This window comes from Eubalaena glacialis, chromosome 6 (assembly GCF_028564815.1).
Source record: "Eubalaena glacialis isolate mEubGla1 chromosome 6, mEubGla1.1.hap2.+ XY, whole genome shotgun sequence".
NCBI lineage: Eukaryota > Metazoa > Chordata > Mammalia > Artiodactyla > Balaenidae > Eubalaena > Eubalaena glacialis.
In genome coordinates this window covers 126,516,676-126,530,373 of record NC_083721.1, presented here as the reverse complement: position 1 = coordinate 126,530,373, position 13,698 = coordinate 126,516,676, and the positions used below count along the sequence as shown (strand labels likewise).

At 37.9% G+C, this 13,698-nt stretch overlaps 1 protein-coding gene across 3 annotated transcripts in view; it reads right to left on the bottom strand.

The window, feature by feature from the left end:
- TFDP2 (transcription factor Dp-2) overlaps window positions 1–13,698 on the bottom strand; it is a 158,582-nt gene that overhangs the window by 67,465 nt on the left and 77,419 nt on the right. The window lies entirely within an intron of this gene.

The window sequence follows — 13,698 nt, the reverse complement described above, 5'->3', positions numbered from 1 at the left end:
GGCTTAAAATAGAAGTGGTGAAACAATACAATGCCTAACTCCACCCTAACATTTTTCTAAAAATAACTTGAATTTTAACTGGCTAAAAACCAAGATGGAACTTACTCATGAAACCTGCATATTTCAAATTATACATGTCAGGGTATTTGCGGGCTCCGAAGCAGTCACAAAGCAGGAGACCTTAGTGCATCTTGAAAGCAGAGCAAAAGCACCATGAGTTTCAGGGGGAAAAAAAAAAAAAAAGGAGAAACTCTTGAAAAACTAGTCAGGCTTTTCAACCTGTAATAACTGTCCAGCTCCTCTGGGAGGAAAAAAAAAAGTCCTGGTTCTGCCCCCTGAGATAGGAGGCTATGCTTCAATGCCAAAATGAATGACAGGCCCATTTCTGATATCAACAAAGAACAGCTTAGTGGTGCTCGAATTTTTTTCACTTTCCCACACAGTCAGAAGTTCTAACTTTTTCAGGTTAGTACCTTTGTATCTAGGGTTAAGTACCTTTCTCCATTTTCTCGAGAGAACCCAATTATGTTGTCCTAGTTTTTTAAATGATTAATTAAAAATACATACCTAATTATCTTACTCGGTTTTTCCTAGGCAGGAAGCTGAACAAAAGATGACCTCTTAGATTCCTTTCCAAATCTAACCTTTGCAATATCAGATTACCATATGACTAATTATTAATATTAATAAGCTGTTCCTGCATCCTGACAATGGGCACCAAGAGAAACAAAAAGTAGGTAACAAACATAAAAATAAGGTAAAGGAGACTATAAAATTTTCAACCAGCTCGGTGTAAAGATCATTTATTAAAGTACATGTCTCTGATTATACAAATTCAAAACAATAAACGCTTCAATCAACAGACATATGAGCCAGGCACTATTTTGGGCTCTGTGGATACAGCAGTGAACACAAGAGACAAAAGCCAAATGAAAATCCCTGTCTTCAGTGGTTTATATCTCAGTTCCCTGAAAGTGTAACTCTCTTGGATGAATAAGGTACCTTTCCTCCTTTGATCAGGTACCACCTAATCTGAAACATTCCTCTCTGGAAGTATGTCTTGACAACAGCTCCAGCAGGGCAAGGATCTTGCGCTTGGTTTAGTGCTGTATCCCCAGTGGCTAAAACAGAGCCTGTTAGACACCCCAATAAACATATACTGAATGAAACAGATCAAAGAGAGCTTTTTCTTAGTCAAGTTTTTCTTTGTAAACAGACTATGTACCACATATTACACTTATATACACACAGAGATATGTCAAAAATAATATAGCATAGGGTATAAATTAAATTGAGCTGCAAGTACATATTAGCTTAAAATTGAAAATACAACCTCTATGGCTCTGTATCTTTTCAGATTCTAAAATCTGTTTTCAATATCAAATATGAGGTCACTATAATATTTGAGTAAAGGAAACAGTTAAAATTCTATATACTAAGGTTTTGTGGACTATCAGTTTTCAGAGGAATTTTGAATAAAAAAAGAAGAAACTTGAAAATTACCCAGCATCCAATCAGTTTTGTGTATTAAAATCTAACATGGTTACATCTGTTTATATATCCACATTTGGAAATAATTTTAATCTCCCTATCCTGCTTCTCACCATTCTTGATCGCCTTACCAGAAACCACACAGAGTAAATAAGCACATACCTCTAACCTGTGAGGTTAGCCAGAAGTGATCGCCCGTGTCACCCAAGGCCAGGATATTCAGGGGCTAGATATTGTCATACCTACTCTGCTACAGTCTTAAAAGGAAATTAAACTTTCTAATACTCAGGTACACTGATCCTACTACTTCTAGTAGTAGGAAGTAGGCAGAGCATCCCCTCCCCTGCACCCAGAGCTGGACGGTGATTTACATGTTCAAATATTCTACCTGGAATAGTTAGCATATATTCTAACAATAAATTAACAGTAACCCAAGGTCAGGAAGACATTGTGATGACTGAGGTCAAGTAATGAATAAAATAACATGGGCCCAAAGTAGGATTCCATTGGTCCTGCAGGAGCAATGTTTTTTCTCCCTAACCATCATTCACCTTTCCTTCAACAAATACTTATTGAGCACCTATTATGTATCAGGCACTGAGCTAGGCAGCAAATTGACCTGCTCCTTATTGTCTGCTCCAGAGGTCTGACCTTAAGCCTTTCTCTACCATGTTTCCTTGTCCCTGTTTCCCTTCCTTGCCAGTGCCCCCTTTCAACTCCCAAATTCTTCATTAACGCTGCTCTTCAATCTACTCCCAAGCCTTTCTCAGCAGGCAGCTTGATCACTACCTTCTGTATGCCTTCATGAGTGTACGACACATTGTGGGGAAGTTCATGAGTCTTCCCACTGGCATAATAAAATGCATCTTATGTAGGTTCTCCCAAACAATTTCTCCTTAATCTTAGATAGAAAATCTACTTAAGGGAATTCCCTGGCAGTCCGGTGGTTAAGATCCTGCACTTCCACTGCAGGGGGCCTGGGTTCGATCCCCAGTCAGGGAACTAAGATCTTGCAAGCCGCACAGAGTTGCCAAAAAAAGAAAGAAAGAAAATCTACTTAAGCATTATATTATTTACAACTACTGATTATCTAGCAAACACCAAAGGGGACAAGCCATTCTCTTCCCCAAGTTTATAAGCTAACTTATTTGGACTAGGGTTTGCTATGTCTATTGGCCATCTGACCAAAGATTAACCATATTTTACAGATACACTTGTGATTCTATAGGCAGAAATACACTATGATAGCACAATAATAGTTTTTACTTGCCCCATGCCTGCTAAATATAACTATCTACCAGATCCATATCATGAGGGACATACTTATTCACATTTTCAAGTAAAATGTCTAATCTCCCTGATGAGGGCTATGCCTAAAGCAAAGAGTTCCTGCTACCCCTCGCATGGGTAAGTGTTGGTTTCTTAAAAATATCATATAGTATTTTTTTATGCACTCTCATGTTTATTGCAGCATTATTCACAATAGCTAAGACATGAAAGTAATCTAAATCTAAACTGCCAGCTATAAGATGAATAAGTTCTGGGAATCTAATGTATAGCATAGTGACTGTAGTGAACTTCACCTTTGCACCTCCTCTTCCTCTACCTTTTAAATGTAGACATCTTTCAAGGTTCTGCCCTTGATGCTCCTTTCTCCAAGATTTATATTTCCTCTTTGGAGGACATTACCCATTTCTATGGCTTTATCACCTCTATGTAGACGACTACAAAAATGTATACTTCTAGTCTTGGGCTTCTCTGCTCTAAACTCTTATTTGCAATGGCCTATTGGACATCTTTGTCTACAAGTCCCACGACGTCGATGCAACTTATGCAGGATTGAGCTCCACGTCTACTGTCCCAAAGCAGCTCACCCTCCTACATTCCCCATCCTTGTTACAGGCATCATCATCCTGAAAAGAAAGTGATTTTCTATTCTTGCCTCTTCCTCACCATCCAAATGACCACATTGTTTCCAGTTGTTTTTTTTTTTTTTTTTTCTAAAACACACATCATTTCCCTGATTTAAAAAACAAAACAAAAGAAATAAGAAATACACCTTTTGATGACCTCCTGATGGCTAGAGCTGCACTATCAACAGTGGTAGCCTTAGTCACATATGGCTATTTAAATTTATACTGATTAAATTTAAATAAAATTAAAAATTCAATTCCCAGTTGCACTAGACACATGTTAAGTCCTCAACATGTGGCTAACAGCTTGCAGATACAGAACATTTCCATCATCACAGAAAGTTCTATTAAACATCTCTGGTCTAGACAATAATAGCAAACGACCTAAGACTGCTGTCTAAATTTTCCTCAATCTGGCCCCTTTCTAAACTTATCTTCTACCAAAATCCCTTTGCGTGCTTTAGTCACAGCTGAATTAGCGGAGCCGAATGAATCAAGGCGAAGGCTTTCCAGGATGAGGGAGGCATTTGCCAGTACCTCAGAGAAGGATCTATGGAAAGGGAAGAAACCAAAGGCGCTAGAGAGGACAGACATAGTTCACTAAAGCCCTCACAAGTTAGGAAGGGACAGAACTTTAGACCTAAGATTTTCAGCCCTAGAGAAAGAATATGTTACAGTGGAGAAAGCATGAGCATTGGAGTCAACACTTCACCCAAATTCAGGTATTAGTTGAGTTATAAGGTAAAGAAACTCAACTCACACTAGTCTGACTTGAAAAGAAATTAGTTGGCTCAACTGGCTAGCTCACCGAATGCAAGAAAAGGTTAGAGAAACAAACTAGGAGGGTCAGGGGGCAGCAGGGTCTCAGGAACTCTCAGGCTGCTAGGACTGGGTCTGTCTGACTCCTTTCTTTTACCTCTGATTTTTCTCTCACGCCAGCATCATTCTCTTTCACTACAGATCAGTATTCTTCAGCTGGTGGGAAACATGGTCATTGACGTGTCACTAGTTTTATATCTTACAGATTCCACTAACCCTCTCTCAGCCTGGGCCTTAACATACCAGGAAGACGTTCATTGGCTGAATTTGGGTCAGGCGCTCGTCCTGGCCAGTGAAATGCTGTCAGAGCGATGATGTGCTGGGGAACAATCAACTGTGGCCAGAAGGACATAATCACGAAAATGTAGTAGCTAGGTAGATGAGGAAGAGATCTGTGGAGGGGTTTCCAGGCATCTCACAGATGCCACTAAAATCTCTAGCTGAATCATTTAAATATAAGAGAGTAAATGATTTGCCACTAATCTAGTAAAAGGTAAAGTCAAGATTTAGCTCTAGGTTTTCTGACTCTGATGTCTGTATTCTTTTCATTAGAATATTCCTAAATCATCAAAGGGTTGGGGGCGGGGGTGGAGGGTGGGGTTGGAGGGTAGGTGAGGGTATGTTATCCACTTACCTCTTTAAGGCCACACTGTTCACTTTGCAATAACAGACTCTTCCCTAAGCGGCAAGAACTTTAGCTTTCAGACTTCCTTCCCTTTTCAGAAACTTTAATTTTTCCCTCTTCACTGAGTTCATCTTAACGTTTAAGATGCAGAGATCGTTCCTTTCTAACTGCTGCCCAACTGAAAACATCCTCCTTGCCGTCTGACCGAATTTTTTTAAAGTGTGATATCCATAGCTGCTCTCTCACCTTTTTACAAACTATTAATTATATTTCAATTCTTAAAAAAAATGCACCAAGTGCCTCCTACATGATACTTACTGTGCTAGGCACTAGGGCTATAAAAATAAAGGGCATAGTCCTTAGCCTCAAAGAAACAACCCAATTTGGCTTCTCTGCAAGTGCCCAAATGAAACTGTACTGTCTAGAGTAGACAAGGAGCTCTACTTGGTAAATCAATGTACGCTTATGCTCCACAACCTTGCGAACTGGACCCTGCTGACCTCACAAATCTCACGTTCTTAACACCATTAAAATTATCCTCTCTTGGCTTTTGTAAAGATTTTTGTAAAGACTATTTCTTCTCTAAACGTTTCACTCCAACCTTCTAGGCTGGTTCCTTTTATTTTTTTCTCATTACTTGTATTCTAAATGGCTCAACCACGGCTCTCTGCTCTTACTGTATTTTTGTTTTAGAAGGTGACTGGCCACAAAATTTATTATCCACACTGGGTTAACCATTGAGAGTTAAAGGGTGCACACTATTAATAATTATACTGGGATACAAGTGAAGCAGTTTGGAAAAACTGGATCATATGGATTCCTGCTTAAAAACCTTCAGTGGTTCCCTTCTCCAAATCCTTAAGCATAGCATACAAAAACCTATTTAGAACTAATTGTCTCTTATAGATTAAATGCACACCTTTTTTATGGCCTTCACTCAGTCCTCAGAGTACACTCAGACTACATTACATCCAGTGGAGAGTCTCACTTGATTTCTTCCCCACTCAACAGAAATCTCATTACTTCCCCCCTGTCAATAGTGCCCAGAAACTAAGAAGCCCAATTATTCAGATGAGAAAATGGAGGTTTACCACATCAAATAACTTGTATAAATGCTACAAAATGGTAGAACTATGATTCTAATCCAGTTCTTAATTTCTTAAAGTCCACACATTTAAAGTCTATGGATATTAATTAGAGATATAAATTCAATGAGTAGATATAATCAAAAGGCTTACTAAAATCTAGTATTGTTCTTTATGTCAAATATTAGTTCATTAATGCCAATTAAACTATTCCAGATGAGAAAAAGATAAAGAAAATCATTTCAGTTCCCCTGCCTAAAAATCTGATGGTTCCCTCATCAAATAAATCACACTACACCCTTAATGATCGGATCCCAAATTGCTTTTCAAGGTCTATTTCCCACAACTCCAGAGGCATGAATTATTTACCATTCCCTGAGCAGCCCATGACCTTACTGTTAAGCTCTCAATATTCTTCACCTGGTAAACTAGTATTCCTCCAAAACCATAAAATGTTACCTCCTCAATTAAGATATTCCCAATTCCCTAAAGCAGACCTGGTCTTATTTTAAGTTCCCATATTCCTATTCCCACATCATATTCCTTTGTAAGTTACATGTCTGTGAATTCCTCCACAACAGGTTTTTGGCTCTCCAGCCCTCCCATTCCATCCCTGTACCCTTCCTGTCTAAAAAACCATCTTGTACACAGTATATATTCAAACAATACCTATTAAACAAATAAATGAATAAGTGTCCTTTACTGATCAAATACCTTCAGTTGCTTCCCTTCTGTTAAAAGAACTCCACTGACAGCAGAAGAAATTTTATCTGCTTTTGCCTGATTTCCAGGCTCTTAATGATTAGACCCAGATGAATTTTTATAACTAATAACTTTCCATTACTAATTACCATCAACTAGCTGTCCTCTCCATTAGTAATCCACAATTTTCTGTAATGGTTTCCCAAACATGCCAGAGATATCGCTGCAGTTCTGTCCTAAAAACTCATGTTGGAAAAAGGATTCTGAGAAGATGCCAGAATAGGAAGCATCAGGAATCCGTCTCTTCACCTGGGCAACAATTGCACTGGCAGAATCTGTCTCATACAACTCTTTTGAAACTCTGGAGTCTAATGAAGTCTTGCAACTTCCAGAGGAAGGCTTGGATGGTAAATTTCAGCTAATTTTGGTCAATTTATAGCTGATGGTGCGGTAGTAGCTACCCCTCCCCCAACCCCAGCCATGTGGCTGGCAGCTGTACACTGTTGCTGGAGCAGTTTGCACACAGCATGTGGGAGCCAGGGTGGGCAAAAAGGGCCCGGTCTCCAAATATCAGGCATGTGTGTCCTGGTTGGGGACTGCGGCTTCTGCTCACAGAGGTGCAGACAAAGAAGTGGGCAGCACTGCTGTTGTACCTCCTCACATCGTTCCACCCACCCCCCGCCAGCCCCCCCCCTCCAGCTGAAGGGACTTCCAGGGGACTGAAAGGACTCCTGGCCTTCCCTCCCTCCTTCATACTTCTCTTTTTACCCTTTCCACAGCCAGACATTAAAGACTAGGACATTGCATATATGGGAAAATTAGAAAGTGACCACACACGCCCAGGGAAAAGCTCAGAAAAGACCTGAGCAGACCTTAAGTTTACACCTCAGGCTGATCCTTGGCACAGTGACAGCCCACAACAATTTTTTTTTTTTAATGAACAAAGCCAGTTAACAAACAACAGCAAACCTTGGGGACGAGGGAAATTCTGATTTCCAGAGTTACTACGTTATTAGATTTAAACACCCAGTTTTCAACAACGAAAAATCACAACAGGAAATTATGGCCAACTCAAAGGGAAAAAAGAAATCAGCAGAAACTGTCCCTGAAGAAGTCCTGATGGCAGATATATCAGACAAAGACTTTAAAACAACTGTCTTAAAGATGACTGCATAACATTATGAATATATTCTGTACCCCTGAACTGCATACTTAAAAATGACTAAGGCTGTGAATTTTGTTACGTGTATTTTACAGCAATTTTAAAAATTGAAAGAAAAAAAAAAACTCACATAGGAGTGGGGACAGAGGGTATGTGGGAAACAGCTGTATCTTTTGCTCAATTTTGCTGTGAACTGAAAACTTAGCTAAAAATATATACACAGTGTATTTAAAAAGTATACAACAGGACTTCCCTGGTGGCACAGTGGTTAAGAATCCACCTGCCAATGCAGGGGACATGGGTTCAAGTCCTGGTCCGGGAAGATCCCACATGCCGCAGAGCAACTAAGCCCATGCGCCACAACTACTGAGCCTGAGCTCTAGAGCCCATGAGCCACAACTACTGAGCCCACGTGCCACAGCTACTGAAGCCCATGCACCTAGAGCCCGTGCTCCACAACAAGAGAAGCCACTGCAATGAGAAGTCCACGTGCCGCAACAAAGAGTAGACCTCGCTCGCCGCAACTAGAGAAAGCCTGGGCTCAGCAACGAAGACCCAATGCGGACAATAAATAAATTAATTAATAAAAATCTTACTTCTGCCACTTACTAGCCACATGACTTGGGCACCTCATTTAACATTTTCAAGCCCCCGTTTCCTCATCTATAAAATGATACATTACAACTATCAATAAATGTTTTTTACTCTAATATAGATGTAAAAAAAAAAAAATCAGGATCATGAATGCCATTCTGACCAGAAGACTAAAAAGGAACAAGAGGATTATCAAACCTCAATAAATATTCTCTAAAACACAATCATGACTGCATAATATTCCACTGTGTGGATGTATCATATTTTATTTCCTTATAAATGGATATTTCCACAGTTTCCATATTTTTGCCATAATAAACTATTAGGTAATAAGCACTTCTACACTCAAATCTTTTTCTTTTCTAATGACAAAATCCCAGAACGGTTTCCACTGGGTGAAAGAATATAAATTACTTTAAGGGGTTTGATAGGTATTACCAATTTTCTCGCAGAGTGCGTGTACTGATTCACACTCCTAATAGAAGTAGGTAAGAAGAAAAGAATAAATAGGATAACAAGAAGTGGATATGAAATGAAGATAATCAACTTTTCTTACCTTTGCCAACACAGGTCATAATCTTAAGAAAGTCTTTGTTAATTTGATAGAGGCATAAGATTTTGTTTTTAAATAGCTTTTTACATGATGTCCAAAATACTACACATGTACAATGCAGAAAAATTACAAAATATATAAAAGCACATAGGAGAAATTTAAAATCATCTATAATTCAAACACCCAGAAATAGTTATAATTAATGTCTTACATACATATATCAAGTCCTTTTCTATGCTACATATTTTTCTTTTTCTAAAAAAGGAAGGGGGGAATCATACTGTATATGCTGGTTTAACTTTTTGAACTTAATAAACTGCTTAGTTTATAATATCTATAGAATACCACCATACAAGAGTGTCACAATATACTCATTTATCACACTGCTTCCAATGTTTCATTCTTATCAACAACGCCATGGTAAACATTCTTTGTTAAAATCTTCCCACAGATCTTTCTTTAATTAGGATAAATCCACAAAAGAAAAAATGTTGAGTCAGAGGTTGCATATTTTTAAGATTTTTGATAGGTACTGAGCAAATCATCCTCCAAAGAGGTTGTATCACTCTATGAGTTCCCATAATTTCCTCTACTTCCCCAAAGTGAGTATTAACAAAAAACTCACTTTGCTAATATGACTGGCAAACATCGGCTTTGTCATTTAAATTTGCATTTTGATTACTGGTTAATTGAATATATATTCATATTTTTATTATTCATTTGCATTTCTTCTGTGAATTTCCCACTCTGCTACCCTGTTTTTTCTTGTAATGCCAATATTTAATTTATATACTTGTATGACATTTAGCTATGGTGTTTACTAAGCCTCCTTTGGTCTCTGGCAGTTTCTCAGATCTGCCTTGTTTTTGAAGATCTTGACAGTTTTGAGGAGTACTGATCAGGCATTTTGTAGAAAGCCACTCAATCTAGGTTCTTCGGAATTTGTTTTTTTCCCTCATTGTTAGGCTGGGGTTGTGGGTTATTGGGAGGAAGATCTCTTCACATCACATGGAGGACACATGCTATCAGAATGACTTATGACTACTAACGTTAACTTTGAGGGTCACCTGGACAAGCTGGTGTTTCTAGGCTTCCCCACGGTAAAGTTACTCCCCCCCCTCCTCCCCATACAGACACAAGTCACCCTTTGGAAGCACTGCAATAAATGTAGCCCACACTCAAGGACAGGTTGGAGGGTTAAAGCTCTACCTCCTTGAGCGGGGAGTTAACTACATCAATTTTTTGGAATTCTGTACAGGAGACTTGTCTCTTCTCTCCTACTTAATTATTCAGTCACTTATTCATATGACTATGTACTTGTTTATTTTTATTTTATACTTTAGGTTAAAATCCAACATTACATCATTTATTTGTTGCTCAAACTGCTCCAGTTTCAGCCACTGGGATCTTTTTCAGGTTGGCTCCTGTGTTGCTTTGGCATGTTCTACTTTTTTCTTTTTTTTTTTTTTTAATATTTCCTTACTTTCTGGTACCATGTTCATTTTGTATATTTCCTGTGCAAACATAGATTAGCTATTTTTCCAAGGAGTCCTGGATGCTTTTATTGGAGAACAGTATTAGAAACCAAGATCTGGGCGGTGAGTGACATTACTGGCTTTTAAAAACTCTAAAAATATTTGATTGAAATGGCATTATATAACTGTTATTTGCTTTGGAAGGAATTGTCAACTTTAAAATACTTATTTTTCTCTGCTAGGAATATGGAATAACTTTCATTTATTGAGTTGTTAAAAGACAAGACTTGCCTTGTGCTAAGTTGTTTCTTAGCATAATAAAACAATTGCTTTTCTGTACATCACAGCAATGATAGTAATTTAAATACCACTAGTATTTCCTCCATCTGCTAATGCAAATCTTCCAGACCTTACAAAGTCTCCAACAGCCCACGGGATTTCTGTGAGCCTTTAGAGGAGTGAGCCTCAGCCTTGGCTGCACATTAGAATCACCTGGGAAACTTAAAAATCTCATGTCTAGTCACATCTCAAACCAATTCCATTGGAACCTCTGAGGGTGGGAAGTACTGTTCTAAAGGTCTCTGGTGATTACAATGTGTATCTTAGCTAGAGAAACACCACCTTAGTCTGTTTCATGGCCTCAATGAAAGCTCATTACCAGTAAGTATTGCTGAGCAATGCTGCCTGCAGTAGGCACAGATCACCTCCCCCTTCCTCTGCAAAACACTGGGCATCCATAAAATGCCTAAGCTTCAAGTTTTGCCTTTTTTGAAATAAGGAAGAATATTTTGCTCCCTTACTAGACTGCCATATAAGAGATACACATAAGCAGCACTGCTTGTGTCTTAACAAGATGATTCTTGTTCAATTATGTTTTAAAAGATAACTGTTTTGTTGTCTTCATAAAAACCATACCCACCCTATTCTCATAGGATTCACACATGAGTTGAATAGGCCTGGCCATAACACAAAACTTAGTAATTACCATCATGCAATATTCAGAATCATTTCCCTTTTCCAAAGACCAAGATTTTTCTTAAAGGTTCAACCTCTTCTTCCCTCTGAGATACAATGAACATAATCATGGCAACATCAAAACCCACATCCAGCTCAACTCCTGACTGACTGACTCAATCCCACAGACAATTGCTCTAACAGAAGTAGAAGTGTGCCCATTTCCATGTATAAATGCTACTTATTTCAAGCTCTACTGTGCTTCTGTACAAGGCATCTGGCATTAAATTAAAATTGTAAAACACACACAAAAGGGAAAAAAAACCCACTGCAAGAAATATAGCAGCCAAGAGAAACAGACTCATATATGACCTGGATGTTGAAAATATCAGACAGGGGCTTTAAAATAACTATTTAAACTTTCTCATTATTAGACTGGAAGAAAAAATTTTTCCTATCTTTAGTCATCACTTGAAAAGATAATTGAGAGTCTAAACTAGAACACTAATAACGTATTACAGGGCTTATAACTACGTAAAAATAAAACGTATGCTAACAATAGCACAAAAGAGGAGAGAGGAAATGGAAGTATACAAGGTATGGTATAAATTCTTTGAAAGCAGACTGTAATAACTTAAAGATGTACACCCTAGGGCAAACCACATTAACAAACTGAAGAACAAAAATCATATGATCATCTCAATAGATGCAGAAAAAGCTTTTGATAAAACTCAACATCCATTCATGATAAAAACTCTCATCAAAGTGGGTCTGGAGGGAACATATCTCAACATAATAAAGGCCATTTCTGACAAACCCACAGCTAAAATCATACTCAAAGGTGAAAAGCTGAAAGCCTTTCCTCTAAGATCAAGAACAAGACAAGGATGCCCACTCCCACCACTTTTATTTAACATAGTATTGGAAGTCCTAGTCAGAGCAATCAGACAAGAAAAAATAAAATAAATAAAAGGAAGCTAAATTAGAAAGGAAGAAGTAAAACTGTCAGTTTGCAGATGTCATGACACTATATATAGAAAACTCTAAAGTTGCCACTAAACAACTTTGAACTCATCAGTGAATTTGGTAAAGTGGCGGGATACAAAATTAATATACAGAAATCTGTTGCATTTATACACACTAACAATGAACTATCAGAAGAGGAGAAATTAAGTGAAAAAAATCCCATTTACCATTGCATCAAAGAGAATAAAATACCTAGGAATAAATTAACTAAGAAGGTAAAAGAACTGTACTCGGAAAACTACAAGACACTGATGAAAGAAACTGAAGACAACACAAACAGATGGAGAGATCACTTTGTTCACTGATTGGAAGAATTAATATTGTCAAAATGAACATACTACCCAAGGCAATCTACAGATTCAATGCAATCCCTATTAAAATACCCATGGCATTTTACACAAACTAGAATACTCCTAAAAGACCCCAAATAACCAAAGCAATTTTGAAAAAGAACAGAGCTGAAGTTATCATGCTCCTTGACTTCAGACTATACTACAAAGCTACAGTAAGCAAACCAGTATGGTACTGACACAAAAACAGACTCATAGATCAATGGAACAGAATAGAGAGCCCAGAAATAAACTCACATACTTATGGTCAATTAATCTATAACAAAGGAGGCAAGAATGTACAATGGGGAAAAAAAGACAATCTCTTCAGCAAGTGGTGCTGGGAAAACTGGACAGCTACATGTAGAAGAATGAAATTAGAACATTTTCTTACACTGTATACAAATATAAGACCTGAAACCATGAAACTCCTAGAAGAAAACATAGGCAGAACACTCTCTGTCATAAATTATAGTAATATTTTTTGGATCTGTCTCCTAAGCAAATGAAACAAAGTAAAAATAAACAAATGGGACCTAATTAAACTTAAAAGCTTTTGCACAGCAAAGGAAACCATCAACAAAACAAAAAGACAATCTACTGAATAGAAAAAAATATTTGCAAATGATACAACCAATAGGGGTTAATATCTAAAATATATAAGCAGGTCATACAACTCAATATCAAAAAAGCAAAAAACCCAATCAAAAAATGGGCAGAAGACCTGAATAGATATTTTCCCAAAGACATACAGATGGCCAACAGGCACATGAAAAGATGCTCAACAATGCTAATCATCAGAGAAATGCAATCTAAATCACAATGAGGTATCACCTCACACCTGTCAGAATGGCTATTGTCAAAAAGACCACAAATAACAAATACTGATGAGGATGTGGAGAAAAGGGAACCCTCATGCACTGTTGGTGGGAATGTAAATTGATACAGCCACAACGGAAAATAGTATGAA